This window comes from Dendropsophus ebraccatus, chromosome 11 (assembly GCF_027789765.1).
Source record: "Dendropsophus ebraccatus isolate aDenEbr1 chromosome 11, aDenEbr1.pat, whole genome shotgun sequence".
NCBI classification, from domain to species: domain Eukaryota; kingdom Metazoa; phylum Chordata; class Amphibia; order Anura; family Hylidae; genus Dendropsophus; species Dendropsophus ebraccatus.
In genome coordinates this window covers 29,245,286-29,263,359 of record NC_091464.1, presented here as the reverse complement: position 1 = coordinate 29,263,359, position 18,074 = coordinate 29,245,286, and positions in this window count along the sequence as shown.

Sequence of the window (18,074 nt, the reverse complement as noted above, 5' to 3'; positions counted from 1 at the left end):
ATTTGCACTTTAAGGAGCACCCTGACCACCACAAGGTGCTCAGTTGAGCATCAAGCTTAATCCAGCACCCCGATGCTCAATTGAGCACTATGCTCAACCGTGCATGCTCCTTCAACACTTATTGCTTATGCATAATGTAATATCATTAAAGGGAATCTGTCACTAGGTTTATGCCGCCTTAAATGAGGGCAGCATAAACTAGTGATAGAAATGCTGAACAGGTTGGTGGATTACTTCTATCATTTTGTTCAGCCATTCTCCTAATATGCAGGAGAATAGGATTCTTGCCCCACCCCTCCCCTGCCCTCCAGCTGCTGATTGACAGTTGACTTCCCATACACAGCATGGATAGATAACTGCCATTCAGCTGCTGGTGGGTGGAGTTTTCTACTGCTCATGAATATCCAGGACTACTGGGCTCAAAGCTAATAATTGTTCTCACACTTGGGTGGTAGCAATGCCCATCCTTTAATAACACTGCTATTACAGTTTTAAAGTCAAGGGACTGACCTGTGACCTTCTAAATCATGTGAAAGACAGCTTTCCATAGGGGGCTAATATGAGGACAATACCACAGAATATGAGCCAAAGTGCTACGTTGCCCACAGTTTCTCCAACAGAATGGTGAGGTAGCCGGATATATGGAGCAGAGGCGAGTTGTTTAAACCATCTGTAGAGAGTTTTAAGTACAGCTTCATGGTGGGTAACGCATCGGAATGTCTTGTAAACAAGGTCCAGTATGGATTTCCACAGGGCATGAGAAAGTTTCTGTTACAGCTGCTAGAAGACGTAGTGGGCACCACAAATGACAGAAATGGAAGAGGGTGCTACTGAAAACCCTATAATGCTAACAGTACAAGAAAAAAAGAAAGACAGGAGAATATAGCGTATACAAATAAATCCGTGCACTCCAAAGATATGGTAAAATAGCTTTATTACGCCGGCTAGAAAATTTAAAAACACTAAAAATCATAGAAACCTGCAACAGCCTGTAATATGGGCTGTGCCTCAGTGCCACAACACTGTACGCTGTATAGACAAATTGGGAATAAATGCAGTAAAAAAAATATAGTGGCAAACAAAGAAATGAAAAATACACGTAAAATACAAACAATAACACTGGTCTGCCAAGAGAAAAAAGAGAGGAGAGGGAGGGGGGGATGGGAAAAAACCATACCACCTCCTGTAACAAGTCCCTGGGCAGCACTGAGATGGAGCACTTGTTCTGTTACAGCTGCGGCTCTGCCCTCACCTCCTGCCGCGCTCTCGTCTGTGGACGCGTCTGCTCGGCGTCTCCCCTTCCCATTCCTGCTCTGTTCGGCGTGCGCGTCCATATCTCCTAGGGCGCGCGCCCCAGCTCTGCTTTACTTTAAAGGGCCAGTATGCCCTTAATTGGCCAGGTGCACCAATCACCTCCCTATAAATCCCAGCATGCCCTGTCCCTTGTGTTGGAGCCTCTGCATGCTTCCCTTTGCATGTGGTCCCAGCTCTCTGTTGTTCCTGCCCATTGTTCCTGCCTATGGTTCCTGCCGCCAGTGCTTTCAGTCCTGAGCTCCGCTGTGTTCCTGCTGCCTGTGGTTCCAGCTGTGGGTCCTGCCTGCCCACCTGTCTCTAGCTGCACCCTGCCCACCACCATTAGCAAGCCTAGCCAGGGGTAGCATCCTGGGGTTCGCCTGCCACAGCAAGTCCATCCCGCCTTGAGGTGGGCACTGGTGAAGACCAGCGGCCCCCTAGACTCAACTTCCTGGTGCGACTTACGCCATCGCTAATGGTGGTACAGAGGATCCATGACTCCAGTTGTTACAGTTTCATTTGGAGTTCTTGTTCCCACTTGGACAAGGAGATGTTGGCTTCTTCAAAGAATAAAAAGGCAAGTTGTTCAAATATACTTTTTAACACTGAGGTGCAAATTTAAAAGAAAAATGTTTAATCAGAAGATCGATAAAAAATGAAAATGTAAAATATTATGTGAATCAGTGACTCTTGATACTTTCCCAGAAGCAGAGGTGGATATCAAAATTCTTATATTTCATATGCGGAACATCTGCAATCTGAAAGAAATCATATCAGAACTCAGTGAGTATTTTTACAGTACGATTTTTTTGTATGATAGGATTAAGTCACGTACAATGATTAATGGAAGTGTCTTGTGACTAACATGGAATATATTACCTTGAACTCTTCTAATTAAGTCGAGCAGATTGCTTGGGCGTAACAAGGAATCTTGAGAGATTTTAAGCTTTTTGGTTCTCATAGATCAACACATGTTTATTAGCTAAACAGAATTGTCTTTATTGGAGCCAAACCTGAGCCAAATCTCAAGGTCTAATAAGGACAAGCTCATTATCTACACATATCTATGGCTTCCCTTCAAATGCCATATGACGTTTAGCTCACTCAGCAAGATTGAGACCATTGGTATCTTTAATAACACATTGCTGATATTTTACCAGCTGTTTTGCAGCAAAATTTCATCCACAATTACATTCACAATGATTCAGGATTCTAAATTGAAATCTACTTAAAGCCGCCATCTTGGATCAAGTTTTTTTCACTGGCAAGATGGTAATGTAGGATATCAGAAAAGACCAGAATTGTTTCAGAAATGGATTGCCTCAATCAGATTTACAATATATCTTGTGGTTCACAAGTTATTAAAACTTTATAATGATTGGTCCCATTAGCTCTGTGTTCAGCACCATGGACAACACACTGAACTGCTGAACATTTTTGTTGCAGCTTTCAAATCACAGGATATATTGCAAATCTGACTGCAGAAATTGATATCTGAGCAATTCTAATCTTTTTTAATATGCTACATGACCACCTTCCCATTGGAAAAACTTTTCCCATGATCCAGTATGGCGGCTTTCAAGGTAGAGGTCATGTTCTGGACATAGCCTAAAAAACTGACCCCCCTCAACTATTACTCCCTGGGGTATTCAGATATGTCATTTCACACTCCCCCCCCCCAAATACACTCTACAGAGTTGCTAAAGAATGGTTAAGGGATTGACCATGGCATTGGGCATGTGCTACACTTACCAATAGAGATAAGCAAACTTGCCGAAAGTTCGGGTTGGCACAGTCTTTGAATATCACTGTCTGGACACGGTAGATGCATTTTAGGCACAAGTTGGGCAAACCCATTTATGTTGGTGCAGTTGTTTTACTAAGTAAACAATATAGAGTTTTGCCTAAAAGATTAGGTATATTAAAAGGCAACATGTCCAATCTAACATGCTCAATCATTAAAGGGGAACTCTGGAGAAAAATTCTAATCAACTGGTGTCAGAAAGTTATACAGATTTGTAATTTCCTTATTTTACAAAATCTCCAGTCTTCCAGTACTTATCAGCTGCTGTATGTCCTGCAGGAAGTGGTGTATTCTCTCCAGTCTGACTCAGTGCTCTGTGCCGCCACCCCCATAGAAAATCTCACCAGTTTTGGACAGTTCCTGTCAGGGACAGATGTAGCAGCAGAGAGCACTGTGTCAGACTGGAAAGAGAACATAACTTCCTACAGGACATACAGTAGCTGATAAGTACTGAAAGACGAGATTTTTTAAACAGAAATGTTTTTTTTTTCTCTAGAGTTTCCCCTTTAAAAGTATTCCAAAAGAGTATATTTATGTACCCCTCCTATTCCTATTCCATTTGTCTGCCCTGCTGATAACATGGATCCTAACAAACATGGATCCTAACAAACATACAGAGCCAAACAGACACTTATACAAAGAAAAAAAAACAGATGTTTGAAAAGGATAGCCAAGTGTGGTGTGAACCTACTGTAGCCGTCTCTGTCTGCACTATACTTAACACAATACCAGTAATTTATGACTTGCTTTTCAATAGGACATGGAGCAATATTTACCAGAAAAGTAAAATAAATGAGCTAATACTTCGGAGGAAAATTAATTATTGTTGTACAAATTCCCACTCCGTATTTTCAGGAATATTAAAATTCACCTGAAATTAAATGTGTCCTCTGAGAAATTTTGTTCCGCCACTCCAGGTTTGTATAAGATCTATATCCTCTTGTGGTTTCTCTTTATGTAAATAATTTTCTTTCTTGGTAATTAGAACAGACTTAATCTTTAAACCAACTGGTGGAGTTTTCTTTTGCAGTTAATTAATGACATCTATTTACTGTGTGTCAGTCTTTCTGTAATATGGATTAGTTTCAGTTACATAACAGAAGGTCTGAGATTTGGAGCCAAACTTCTCCCCCGAAAAGAGAAATGGATCATTAGACGTGAAAGCAGGCTTCAGATGAGAAATTAGAAAACTTTGTTTATACATAATGACTTTTTCCTACATATCACACAAAAACAGAAGAAATACATGCCTTAAAGGGATAGTCTGGAAAAATAAAAAGTAAAGTAGGGTAGACGGGGTGGTGGGAACATAATAAAGTTGTACCTGAAAACTATAAAAGGTGACCCTGCAGCTCCAGCACCCACTAGTGTCCTGTATACCCGTGTCTGTAATATTATGGCTCAACAAACGGAGCAATACTAAATATGTATATATTGAGCTTGATAACTAAAGTATTGTTTTATGCACGTTTGAAGATTTTTAGTTATTGTTTTTTTTGCAAAAATCAATAGTACAGGTGATTTTAGGAAACTTTGTAATTGGGTTTATAAGGCAAATATGTAATTATCTGCATTTAAAATGACTTTCCCCCGCCCCTCTTTCCTCATTCACTGCTCATTATCAGGAAATCACATCTTGTTTACATCAGACGTACCCTGTCTGTTCTATGGAGAGGGGAGAGGAGAGGGAGGGAGATTAGTCGGCAGCAGAGAGCAGAGAACAAAGGATTACACAGCGGGACCTGTGTGAAAGCAGTATTCAGAGGTCAAAGAGGTCAGTGCTGACTTCAGAGGAGATAGCCCAGTGATGTAGCTGTAAATTAACTCTTTGTTGTCCTGTTTTGGTGCCTCATCTCTCTCCACCCCTCTCTTCTCCATAAGAGAACCATGAAGACAGGGGGTAGAGCTTCAAACTGATTTTTCATGATAAAAAGGCATTTTTCTTCAAAGTTTCTTAAAATCGCCTGTACTATTGATTTCTGCAAAAAAAATAAATAAAATTAACGACAGTGACACTAACTTTACTGAAAATACTTAATGCAATACAAAAATATAGGAACAGTTCTGGTACTAGTACGGAAATACTTTGGCTTTAAGAACTTCAGAGGTAGACTTGAGCAGATAGTGATAGAAGAGAGAGTGAAGACTTGTCTTGAGAGAGTGGTGTAGGAGCTGGTTAGGAGCTCTTGGCTTATTATGCAGTACTCTGCCGGGATGTGTGCAAAGAAAGATACGGGAATCGTGTAGTGAACTGAGACTCATCCATATGTGAGTACGAGGATTTCTTCAAACACTCTAAACTCACTTCACCACATCCCGGCAGAGTACATAATACATTAGACAAAGACCTCTCCTATCTGGTCCCTGACACCTGTTACCTTACTGTTTCTTCTATCAACCCAATCTACCTGTTGGAGTATTATTGCTGATTTTTGCTTTAAGTACCTGAATACTGTTTGTAACTGTTTTGCACTAAGTACCCGAACACTGTTCGTGACCATTTTTGACCTTTTCTAAGTAAGGTTTGAAAGTTGTTTAAAGTGGGACTCTAAAGTCATCTCTACTGCCAAACTTGCACCTACAACTTGCACCTTAGCTTAGTCCAAACCAAGGTTCGGTTGCCATGTGTCCAGGGAGGGGTGTTACCACTCCTGGCCACTGTAACAGTTGCCTCCAAAACACCAGAACCCACCAGCAGGCCCAACATCAATTCCAGCTTCCCGGAGAAGTGTATGGTCATATGGACAGATCCTCCAGTCTCTGCTCTGTGGAGTGTATGGCTTATTGTGGTTGCATGGACAGATGCTCTAGTCTCTGTCTGGTTACGCTGCATCTCTTTTGGGGTCACTTTTGGTCTCTGCGTTGCCTCTCTGAATAAGTCTCGTCTGAGAGTTTTGACAGCTGCATTTAACTGTCTTAACCCCTTGACAAAGGACGTATATTTACGCCCTATTGCCGTTAAGGACGTTCAGAGCGGGTGCCGCTTGTAGCCCGGGACCGCAGGTATTAGCGGGCACGGTCCGATCCGCTAATACAGTAATCAGATGCAGCTGTCAAACATGACAGCTGCATCCGATTACCGGATTCAGCTGTTCCCTGGTGTCTAGTGGAGGAGATCGTAACTCTCCGTAACTGAAGCCGGCCAGGGACCACTCCAAGATGGCGCCGTCCCCGGCTTGGCACTCGTTTGCTTTCGGCTGCTACAGCCGAAAGCAAACGAGTGCCGATCACATTGATCTTTGCTGTATATCTTTACAGCAAAGATCTCAATGAGAGATCAAAGTGTATATACTAGAAGTCCCCCAGGAGGAATAACCCTAACCACAGGGGGGCTTCTAGTATATGTGCAAAAAAATAAAATAAAGTGTTGTTGTCAATAAAAAGCCCCCTCCCCTAATAAAAAAGTCTGAATCACCCCCCTTTTCCCAGGTTATAAATAAAAGTAAATAAATAAATAAATAAATAAATAAACATGTTTGCTATCACCGCGTGCATAATCGCTCGAACTATTAATTAATCACATTCCCGATCTCGTACGGTTAACAGCGTCAGCGCAAAAAAATCCCAAAGTGCAAAATTGCGCATTTTTGGTCGCATCAAATCCAGAAAAATTGTAATAAAAAGCAATTAAAAAGTTGTATATGCGCAATCAAGGTACCGATAGAAATTACACATCATGGCGCAACTATAACCCAACTATGACTTGTACTTCTCAACAACTTTGTCCCTGACTTGGAGATCTCCTTGGTCTATGTATTCGCAAAAATATTTAGTTTGACGTTTCTATACCAGTTGAGATGGGAACTAGGCTTGATCGAACATCGGGAAAAGCTAGGTTTGATCGAACTCGAACCTAGTCGTACCTCCCGCATTTGATTGCTGATGCCTTCACGGTCCGTGCGGAAGGAGGAGACATCCCGGGGACCACCCGGAATTCCGGGATACAGCTTATCACCTAGGCTGAATCCCGGAATTCCAGGCGGTCCCCGGGATGTGTCCTCCTTCTGCACGGACCGTGAAGACATAAGCAATCAAATGCGGGAGGTACGGCTAGGTTCGAGTTCGATCAAACCTAGCTTTTCCCGATGTTCGATTAAGCTTAATGGGAACACCCCTTTAAGAAAGCATTTTTACAGCTATGATAAATTTATTTCTTACGACACTTACTATTCAGTGTATTGTACCACACTATGAGCTCATGGGGTTATTTTTAAAGTATGTTGCTAACAAATAATAATAACATGGACATAGGAGTCTTATAAATCAAGTCTTCCATTTACTATACAACAAAGCTCATTCCAAAATGCTTATTTTATCTCGGCCAAAAGCCAACATTTACAAGTGGGAGAGACAGGATAGGAGTATGTTATTGGGTTCAGCAGTTTACATTGCATGTGTACCAGAACTAAAGTCTTAAAAATAATAATATACCCATGTGCTGTAGGTAATTATACTTTACTATGGTCTGTGGAAAGGTAATATACCTTCGGGGCCAGAACGCTGACTTTGATAGACTGTATCTGGAGAACACTACAATATCTTACTTTGCAAGTCTTTTAAAATTAGTATTAATTCAGGTGAACATTCACCAGGTAGAAATTCCTGGCAAGGTTTGAACCAAGATTTTTTTATTGTAAATAGAATTGTACTTTGCCATTCAGCTGAAAAGAAAAAAGTATATTTGCTGTAAAAACATAATTGGGCACACGTCTAGAAATTGTCACAGTCAGTTTCTTGGAGTGAAATTGGTGCTTAAAATGGTAAACACACTTGCACCATATTTATAAAGTGACTTGGGTCAGTTTTTGCAGGTTTGCTTTAGGTCTGACAGTTTTCCATTCTGGGGTGGGATTCAATTTATTTAAAAAATTACCATGTCAAACACACATAACCATGCAAAACGTTGCAGACATTTCCACTTATTTTGCAATAGCTGTGTAACTGAATTACTGTAATGTTGTCGGCTTGTCTCCATCAGTGTGCAAGGCCGCCTGGTAGGTACAGCCGCTGGGGTGTGAAATAAAAAACAATCCCAAACCATTCCCTGCTTAGCACCATCTAGATTAGGCAGCTGCATTCACACTAGGCTGCCTAAGCAATAAGGTTCCTTGTGTTCCAGTAAAGGTGTTACATGTATGTAATACAGTGTATGGACTCAACCCACTTTTCTTCTCATGCTTTTGACCTCCATTTGATATAGACTATGAATGTGCGCTGCCTGTCCTTACCTGATTTTTCCCGGAGTCACTTGTAATGTAATGCACACATGAAGGCCTTCTGCCAGTTCCACAGTTTCTTGAAGGGCCCAGTAGAGCTCAGGATCAACTTTGAGGAAACTTTATCACATCTATCTCACACAACCAACCTGTAGTGGTCTATGAGATTGCACCATGTTGGCAGAGTCTCAGCTGCTGGTCTGAGGGTATGTGCACACTACGGAATCCCAACGAAACACCCGCTGCGGATTCTGAAGCTCACACCCGCTCTTGGACGCTGGCGGTTGTACACATCTCTGCTGCTCCCATAGGCTTCATTTGCCAGATTCCAGGTTCATTCTTTGGGTGAACAGCAGAATCTGGCAAACTATAGAATGAAGCCCATGGTAACGAACAGGTGTGAGCTGAAGAATCCGCGGCGGGTGTTCCGTCAGGATTCCGTAGTGTGCACATACCCTTAAAAGGTCTAAATGTTTGAAGCTCTCATAACTCCTAGGAACCATTTTCATATCTCACCCAATTTACCAAGCACTGTTGGACTTGCCATAAAATTATTATTTAAAAGCAAATTCAACGTCAGCATGCATTAAGACACATCGGAAGATCACTATGCTGGACATTAATAATCATTTATGGATGCCAAGAGCAAAGGTTCTAAGGAGTATGTATGTAAATCTGTTTAAAGGGGTTTCCCAATTAAAAATTACTTGTCCTCTGAGAATTCATTCTCTATGAAGCGGACAAAAAGAGAGTCGAGTACAGCTCTTTCCGGTGGCTCCATAGAGCCGCAGGTCCTGTGCCAACCCCCGGCTGTATTCAAAACAAAGAAGCTGGGGGAGATCTGGAGATCCCTGGGGGTCATGAAGGTTGGTCCCCTCTTACTTGCCCCCTGTTCTATCCTGTGGATAGGAGACAAGTAAGTTTTAATAAGTAAACCATTGGAGATCTCATAGTTATTCTCTAACATGTCAGAAGATGTTAAAGTCAAACTCCTCATAAGTGACCTTGTATGTTTTGCACGAGCCAATACTACACCAGTCATTATCAGTGATGGTCACTTGGAGTTTCCAGTTCCTGTTGTTTCTTTGGATAAACTTTTTGTCCCTGTTTAGGCGAGAAGCAACATTGCCCTTGACACTTCTACTAAAGAATGCCTTTATTCACAAGAAGAATTTTGCTTATATACAGGAGTTGATTCTTCAGTCAGGATATGCAAGTACTGATCTGCAGAAACTGTGACATCTTTTTGGCATTAGACAAAAGGAGAGCTGCGCTCTTCGCACACAAGACATTCAGTCTATGTTTACATTAAAGGCACCGAGCTTGAACATTTCCAAACTGTTTCAGGAAAACTTACTGTTTCTTTGAGAAAAACTTCAAACAATTTTGCTCTGCGGTGACTCTGTTTTTTTCTTTGACTTGACAGTTTATAAAATAAAAAGAGATGTAAATTATAAATACAAATGGGCCAGCCTAGGTATGTTCCTGGCCATCAATGGGGTCATTTCTGTAAATAATGTGTAAATATATAAAAGGGCAAATATATATAAATATATATATATATATAATATATAAAGGGCAAATATGAGCATTAGAGATGAGCAAACCTCAAGGACACCTGAGTTCATCCGACTTTAGTCATTTGATTACCGGTGGCAGATGAAGTTGGATGCAGCCAAAGGGAGTCCTGGAAAACATGAATACGGCCCACTGCCTAAGGCTGTATCCGTGTTTTCCAGGCAACCATAGGGCTACGTCCAATTTCTTCAGCCATCATTAATCAAATGCAGAAAGTTTGGGTTCAGACAAACTCAATTATGCTTGAGGTTTGCTCTTCTCTAATTCGCACCCTTTTCCTTAAAAACATTGGTTGTTTGCAAACTGTTAAAAGGAGATTCCCATCTTAACTAATATAAATAAACTTGTAGGAAATGTCAATTTAAAATTTTTTGCAAATATATCAATTTAGCCAACTACTCCTGATATGCGTTTGACCTCTTAGGTCTTTATCAAGCTTGTTGTCAGCACCATGCACACAAAAGTTTCATTATCAAAATGAATTAAAAAAAAGAAAACAGAGCAGGCTTTATTGCCTTACAAGTATCCTATAAGATCTAACACTCGATCTGTGTATGTTACTCATTCACTGCTCATTATCAGGAAATCTAGACTCTTTTACATCAGTCATGCCCTGTATGTTCTATGAAGAGGGGAGGGGGAGGAGGGAGATTAGTCGCCAGCAGAGAGCAGAGAACAAAGGATTACACAGTGAGAGCTGTGTGAAAACCGGTATTCAGAGGTCAGAGAGGTCAGTGCTGTCAGAGGAGATAGCCCGGTGATGTAGCTGTAAATTACCTCTTTCTTGTCCTGTTTTGGTGCCTCATCTCCCTCCACCCCTCCCCTCTCCATAGAAAACCGTGAAGTCAGGGGGGAGACCTTCAAACTTTTTCATGATAAAAATGCATTTTTCAGCTAATAAACCCAATTACAAAGTTTCTTGAAATCACCTGTACTATTGATTTCTGCAAAAAAATAAAAAACAAACAAACAGTGACACTTTGAATGCAAAGAGTCAGAGGTAGTTACAGAACAGTTTCTTACAGGCACAGTACAGTACAGCGCTCTCGTTGTGAATTCTCTCCCCTAATGTCTAAGTTGTATGGGGACCTTTACAGTGTCAGCAGTTTAGAATGTGAATTGCAGCTGACAGATTCCCTTCATAGAATCTTTTTGATTTTTTTCATAGCTGTTTGTTGGTCTTTGCAATCAGTTCCTATTTAACACCTGTCAAACAGCTGACTAGAAATACACGAAAAGAGCTTGGCTAGCGGGTGACAATTACGGGGCACATTAAGACAGTAGCCTTTCCTGATTACAATCATTTCCTGTATTATTCTCCGGCAAAGCAATTGTGTTTCTCTGACATCTTAGAGACATGATAGCGGCTTTGTTCCTTAAGAGAGCCTGAACGTGCAGCGTGAATGATGAAATATTTAATGAGGGGGATATATTAATATCGGCGCTGTCCTCTCTGACATGGGCAAAAGGGGATCTGCAATAGTGAAGAAATAGTAATCAGTGGTAATGGCTGCACAAGTGTAATACATTCAGGTTTTTTTTTATTAGCATTAACCTTACACTAATGGATACTTGTCTTCAATATGTATGAACAAATACTTTAATAATAGTTACTTATTCATCTATGGTCAATGCAAAAAAAAAAACCATGCATATGAGCTTTCACAATACACTGCTTTATAGTAACAGACATTCAGCTGAAACTTTTATTAAAGCGTACCTGTTAATTATTTTTTTAAATAAATCAATCGCTTTTTTTATTACATTTGCTATGCTTAAATCAGTGTTATACATACAGCCAAACTCCCTCTAGTGATGATATTTGGTCTTTTCTCTGTTCAAACAAGAGAGGAGACACGGAATGTCCCAGTGCTTTGTGGGCTAATGCAAGGAAATGTGCCTTTTCATCATGCAGGTTGTATATCAACTGAGAACAATCAAATAATAAATAAAATTATATTACTATATTTTGCTAATTATATTGTCAACTTTGCATGCCTACCAGGAAACAATGCTCTTTGCTATGTAACAATTTAATCAGTATAATGTCACTGTATAGTTACAGAGGTTTTGGTGCTGTGTGACAGGAGAGGTGACCATACAATGCGAGCACTCCCAGGATTCTCTTCTACTGAATGTGGACCTGCAGCAGCTGTACACATGCACAGTGAAGGAAGACACCTAGTGGCCATATGTATAATGTTGAGTTAAACATAGAAAAAGTATATTAAAAGGCTATGTTCACACTACGTAAAAGTACGGCCGTTTTTTGCCACTGTTGCCCGTACTTTATGCAGTGTGGAACATTGCCTACATTTCTATGGCATCACGGCCGGAGCATATACACAGTGTATACACTCCGGCCAGGATCCTGTGCGGTGACGCAAATAACTGACATGTCAGTTTTCTGCGGCCGCAATTCAGTGAATTGCGGCCGTAGGAAACCCTGTCAGTTCACACAATGAAAAGAGCGGCTCTGGCTGTGCTGTGGGAGGTTCTGATGCAGGCGCGCGCTGATGCGCCCGCATCAGAACATTGCAGCCGGAAAGATCACCCGGCCGGAACTTTAGTACCGGCTGGGATGATTCAGGCACAGACCAGGGTCACGGAACGGCCCGTCTCTTACCCAGTGTGAACATAACCTAAAACTGTAAATTAACCATGTTGATTTCTTAAAAAAATTGCAACAGTGTCTCTTTAAGCATTCAGTCTGAATGGAGAATATAAAGTCATATATTATATGATTATGGCTATGTTTACACACCATACTATTTTTGAAAAGATTGGCCATTGTTTTCCATTAAAACAACGGCCGTTCTTTTCATACTGGAATGATATGCTTTGAAGTCAAAGGAACAACGGCTGTGGTTTTCACACAATGCATTGAACAACAGCCGTTGTTTTGAATGCCATACGACGACCGTTGTTCAATGCATTTTGTAAAAACAATGGCCATTGTCCCATTGACTTCAATGTATATTGCAGTATGGAAAGAACGGCCATTGTTTTAATGGAAAACAACAGCCAATCTTTTCAAAAACAGTACGTTGTGAGAACATAACCTAAAGCAACTATTTTTTATTTGTATTAAAAGTCTGGTTTCTGTCAACCAAGTGAAAAAGTGCAAATAGATCCCAAATCTCCAAGCCCAACAATTGGCCACCCCATCCTGAGGCCTAGAGAGAATTGTGCACCCATGTTACTTACAAAATTTATTCCAAAAATTATATTTAAGTCAGTAAAATCCCTTTTACTTTGTTAGTAAGGAAATAAATTTCCAATGTTAAACTCATGTATACTCAAGAAGCGATGTAAGTAAATTGCCCGTCTATAGATATATCTATGATATACAACAGTCTGTTCTTTGTAAACTAAGTGATTATTGTACCATATGGTAATGGGGGGTTGTGTTAACAAAAGTGCCATGCTTGAAGCTATTTGATGGGTTATAGGAGAAACATGTCTGCTTTTGATTCCATAAAATGGAGTGCCTGCAAAAAGAAAAAGAGTCCACTTTCATGTAACATTTGTGACCTACTTGTTATTTTAGTCGTAGAGTTTCTATAAATACTGAAGGTGCAGTAAAGTAGGATCAGCTTTGAAGTTAGCATACACTGATTTATTATAGGGAAATCACAACCTGGGGTGATAACATTGGCTTTTACCGTATTATACTGCATGTAAGAGGAATACAGTTCAGTCATCACTATGACCTTGTCTACAATCTGGGTCACCAGGAATACAATGTCTTAAATAGATGATCAAAACAATAGAACCAGAAAATATATTTATGCTGCATGCATGAATTATGCTGCCCGTCAGAATAACAGAAGCGTGAACTATAGACGTCGATTGTAAGCATACTCACCCAGGACAGGGAAATTTTAATCCCTTAGACACAATTATTAGGAAGTAGACATTATGGCGTCTGAACCCGTCATTTACCTTTACTGAACTTTATTCTACAGATGGTATAATGGAATTATAGGTTACCATAGTAATGAGTAAATTAAACAGCAAATACTCCATACAGATCCTGATAGTGATCAATGTTGCAGCCTTATCATTGTAAGGCTAGCTTGTAAAGTATATGGTTGTCTGGTGTTGACCTCCTAGACCAGGGGTGTCAAACTCATGTACATAGTGGCCCAAAATTAAAAAATTGGACTAAGAGTAATATTACACGGCCGATGGGGGCCCGATAATAAATTGTAAACAAGCGCTGATCTCCTAGATCGGTGCTCGTTTACTGGGCCTATTACACAGCCCGATAATCGTTTAACAAGGGCTGCATGGACAATGTTACTAATGTCCTTGCAGCCCTTGTTTAACTGCATACATTACCTGTCCATGCTGCAGGACTCCTCTTGCGGTCCGCTTCTCCCCTGGTCCCATGCGCTCCAGCTTCAGAACGGCCTGTGTGAGCTGACAGGCCGCTCAGCCAATCACTGGCCGCAGTGGTCCCAGCCTGTGTTGGTTGAGCGGCCTGTCAGCTCACACAGGCCGTTCGGAAGCTGGAGCGTGTGGGACCCAGGGAGAAGAACAGTGTAGGAAGAGCCCTGCAGCATGGATAGGTAATGTATGTACTTTGCATATTGTCAGCCGCGCACCGCTATGACATGTAGCGATGCGCGGTCAGTGGCCGACAATTATAGGTCCAAACTTATATCAATGATCAGCCGATGATCATTGTCATCGGCTGATAGTTGTGTTTATTACACAGAGCGATAATGGGCCGGATAGGGCTGATTTGGCCGATTATCGTTCAGTGTAATAGTACCCTAAGTTACAGGCCAAAGCATGTATGCGCCATTCCTGAGACCTGATCAGAGCAACATGCGTCTCCTGTCGCTGTGCACAAATGATACCATATGATAAATTGCTATGGCATGACATGGATAGGAAGGAAGAGGACAGGCTAAAAGAAAGCTTAAGGCAAAGCTTACCAGCAGCCAGGAAGCACTCCCATCGCTGTGTCTGAGCGACATGCGATGTCAGGGTACATTTACACGTCTATTTTTTCTGTCTGTTATTACGGACCCATTTCCAATTTCAATGACCCATTCACACAACTTGCCACAAAAAATATTGGCAGGCCCTAGTACAGACCACAGTTGTAGCATGGATCATCCATTGCTTATGAATTGGTCTGTAAAATGGCAGGTTAGTGCAGTAAAGTTATACAACTACACGTTCAAGTAAAGGAAGAGGCAGGATCAGGACTATTCAATCATAGCATAGGAAGAGGTTAAAAAAAAGGCCAATAGAAAATATCAGAGGGCCAGCTGTAGGAAAATCTTAGCTTTTCTCGGCAGGCCAAAAGTAACCGGGCCAGAGTTTGACCTAGACTGTGTACAGAACAGGACAGGGGTAGTTTGGGTGAGGGAAGTTGCCGTCTACTGCTTGGCATATGTAAACATCCATACAATAATCTTCTTCATCACCAATAGGATGCGACTGTCTCAATACACATAGGCACACTAAATTGTAAGTACACCAACCAAAAATAAATCCTGATTTGGGCAATGTTCACACAACATATTTTTTTTTATGATGTTCTTGTCATGGAGAAATGTGTTGCATTGAAGTCAATGCAAACAATGGCCGTTGTTCACCCAGTGTATTGAACAATGTCCGTTGTTTGATATGGTCGTGGAGATAATTGACATGTCGGCTGTTGAAATCAATGCAATTTTTAGTGCAACAGCGGCGGTTGTTTAACACTCACAACAATGGCCGTTGTTGGCACATTGTGTGAACAAAGCCTTAAAGTGTCACTGTCGTTATAACGTTCAAAATCTAAATCATCAGTAGATGTTTGCAATTTACAGAACTTTTTTTTTTTTTAAATCATGGGAAACATGGCACTTCCTCTGTTTAGATATTTTTTTTTTCAGTCTAAGAACAGGAAGTCTTTGTCAGGTCATCTGAGCGCTCACAGGGAAGGCAGTCATGTGATTGATGGACACATTGAGCCAGGGCCGGATCCAGGTTTTTGCGGGCCCTTGTGCGACAGAGCCTCATCCATCCACTATGCACAATCACTTGATACACCACTAACCTACACAAACACACATTACTGGCACACACACTTACTGACACAGACATACACATTTCTGACTGACACATTTCCTGACTGACAAACACACTTCTTGACATACATTACTGACAGACTGACACACTTACTAACTGACAGACACACAGCACTTACAGCTCAGTCTTCTCCATCTCATTCTCAGCCGGGCTGATCTCCACACAGTAGTATTAGGACCTTTGGGTCATGTGATCAGGTCCTTTAACCCCTTTCTCTCTGCAAGACGATCGCAGGTCCTGCCCTCTCCCTGTCGTCTGATTTCCAGCGATCACCCTGCATTACAGTGAGCAGGCTGAACATCAGAACACCAGGCCCCTCTCCCTCTCTGGGCCCCTGGAGGCGCTGGGGCCCCAGCACTTGCCCATATAAGAAAGCACAACTTGGATCAACCATTTCTGATACATAAAGAGCACAAGACACAAAAATATTAAAAAAAAATTACGTACACAGAGGGTGGGGGTGGGGGGATCCTGCTCTTTATTTGCAGCAACACTGGACCAAAGCAAAGGAGCGGGGACCAGGGCTAAGACAGCTGCAGTTCCCAACATTAACATTGGTGGCAGCAGAGAGGCTCTGTCGCCCCTTGCTGCTGCCTGTCAACATAAAATGATGTATAGATAATAAAAAATATATACATTTAGTTTAATGAAGTTATTATAAGTAGTGTAACTTTATTAAAGCAATGTATTATTTAAAAAAAAAAAAAAAAACAGGGGGAGGGTATTTTAAGGAGGGTAATTCATATATATGAACTGTGCACATGTAGTTTTATTTTTAGGAGGAATTGTGCATATAGCTTTCTGCATGGGTCACACATTTAGAATATTTTTTTCTAATTTTGTTTCTAAAATAAAAATAAAAAATGATGCTTGCATGAAGGTGCCTATGTATATAAAAGGCACAGTGGCATTTTAATGATATATAAGTTGTCTACTTTCAGAATGGGTGAGGTGGGTTATTATAATTACTTTATGGTGTAAAAGAGACAGATCAGTAGTTTTGATCCAGTTCTAGTGTTCAGACCCCATCGATCATTCCAGCCAGAAGAAGCCCTTGGCTAAGCGCTTCTCTCTCTCCAGCTAGCAGCAATCATCTCACTGCAGCAGATCTATAGCTCTATTGGCTTATAATCTAGACTGTTCCCTGCAGCAAGGAGAGAACGGAATATTTTTTTTTTAACTCTCTACTACTGTGTTTCTTGATATTTAATTAGAAGATTATATGTTGAAACAGTACAATAATAATAGAGGAAATATCACTTATATTGACGATTGTGTTCAGCAATGTCCTATTGTACTTCTCAAGATCCCAGTTATGAGCTGGGAAATTAAGTTTAGTCTTCCAGAATACCTTATGGCCTTTAAGTCATTGAACAACTGGTTTTAATCTCTGTAGTTTGAACTCGCACTAATTTTAAGAGTATTTTAAATTGCAAACACATGTATATAAAAGTAAAGTTGCCTGAATTGATGTTCTCCATCTGTTCCCCTTTCCTTCTGTGATGTCCCCTAAATTCTGTGATGCCCTTCACATTATATCTATTCGTTCTTTACCACCATGTTTAACTGAGCATCAGAACTCAGCAGCGCTAAAGATCATCCGGGATGATCTTTTCTGAGAGTGGCCGAGTCATGGAACGGCTGGTCTCATACAGAGTGTGAACATAGTCTAATCCCGTATGGCCTTTAGATCTCCACACAACCTTATGGTCATCTAAGTGCAGTTCACATGAACCCTAAAGGCTTTCAGTATTGCAGCCATAATACAGATGCTGGAAATGCTTGTCTGAACATGTATTATATTCAATGTCTCAGTCACATTATGGCCAGCTTCATAGGACATAGTTGAATACAGTTTAAAGCGTAACTGTCATGTTTTTTTTTTATTGCAGAAATCAGTAGTATAAGCGATTTTAAGAAACTCTGTAATAGGTTTCATCAGCCAAAAAAGCCTCCTTCTGTACTCAAGAAGCAATCTCCCAGCCTCCCCCCCTGACTTCTCATCTGTGCATTATCAGGCAAACACGTCTTCATTACAGAGAAGCCAGTGAAGACGGGTTCTGCTCTCTCCATTGTAAGCCTATGAAGGG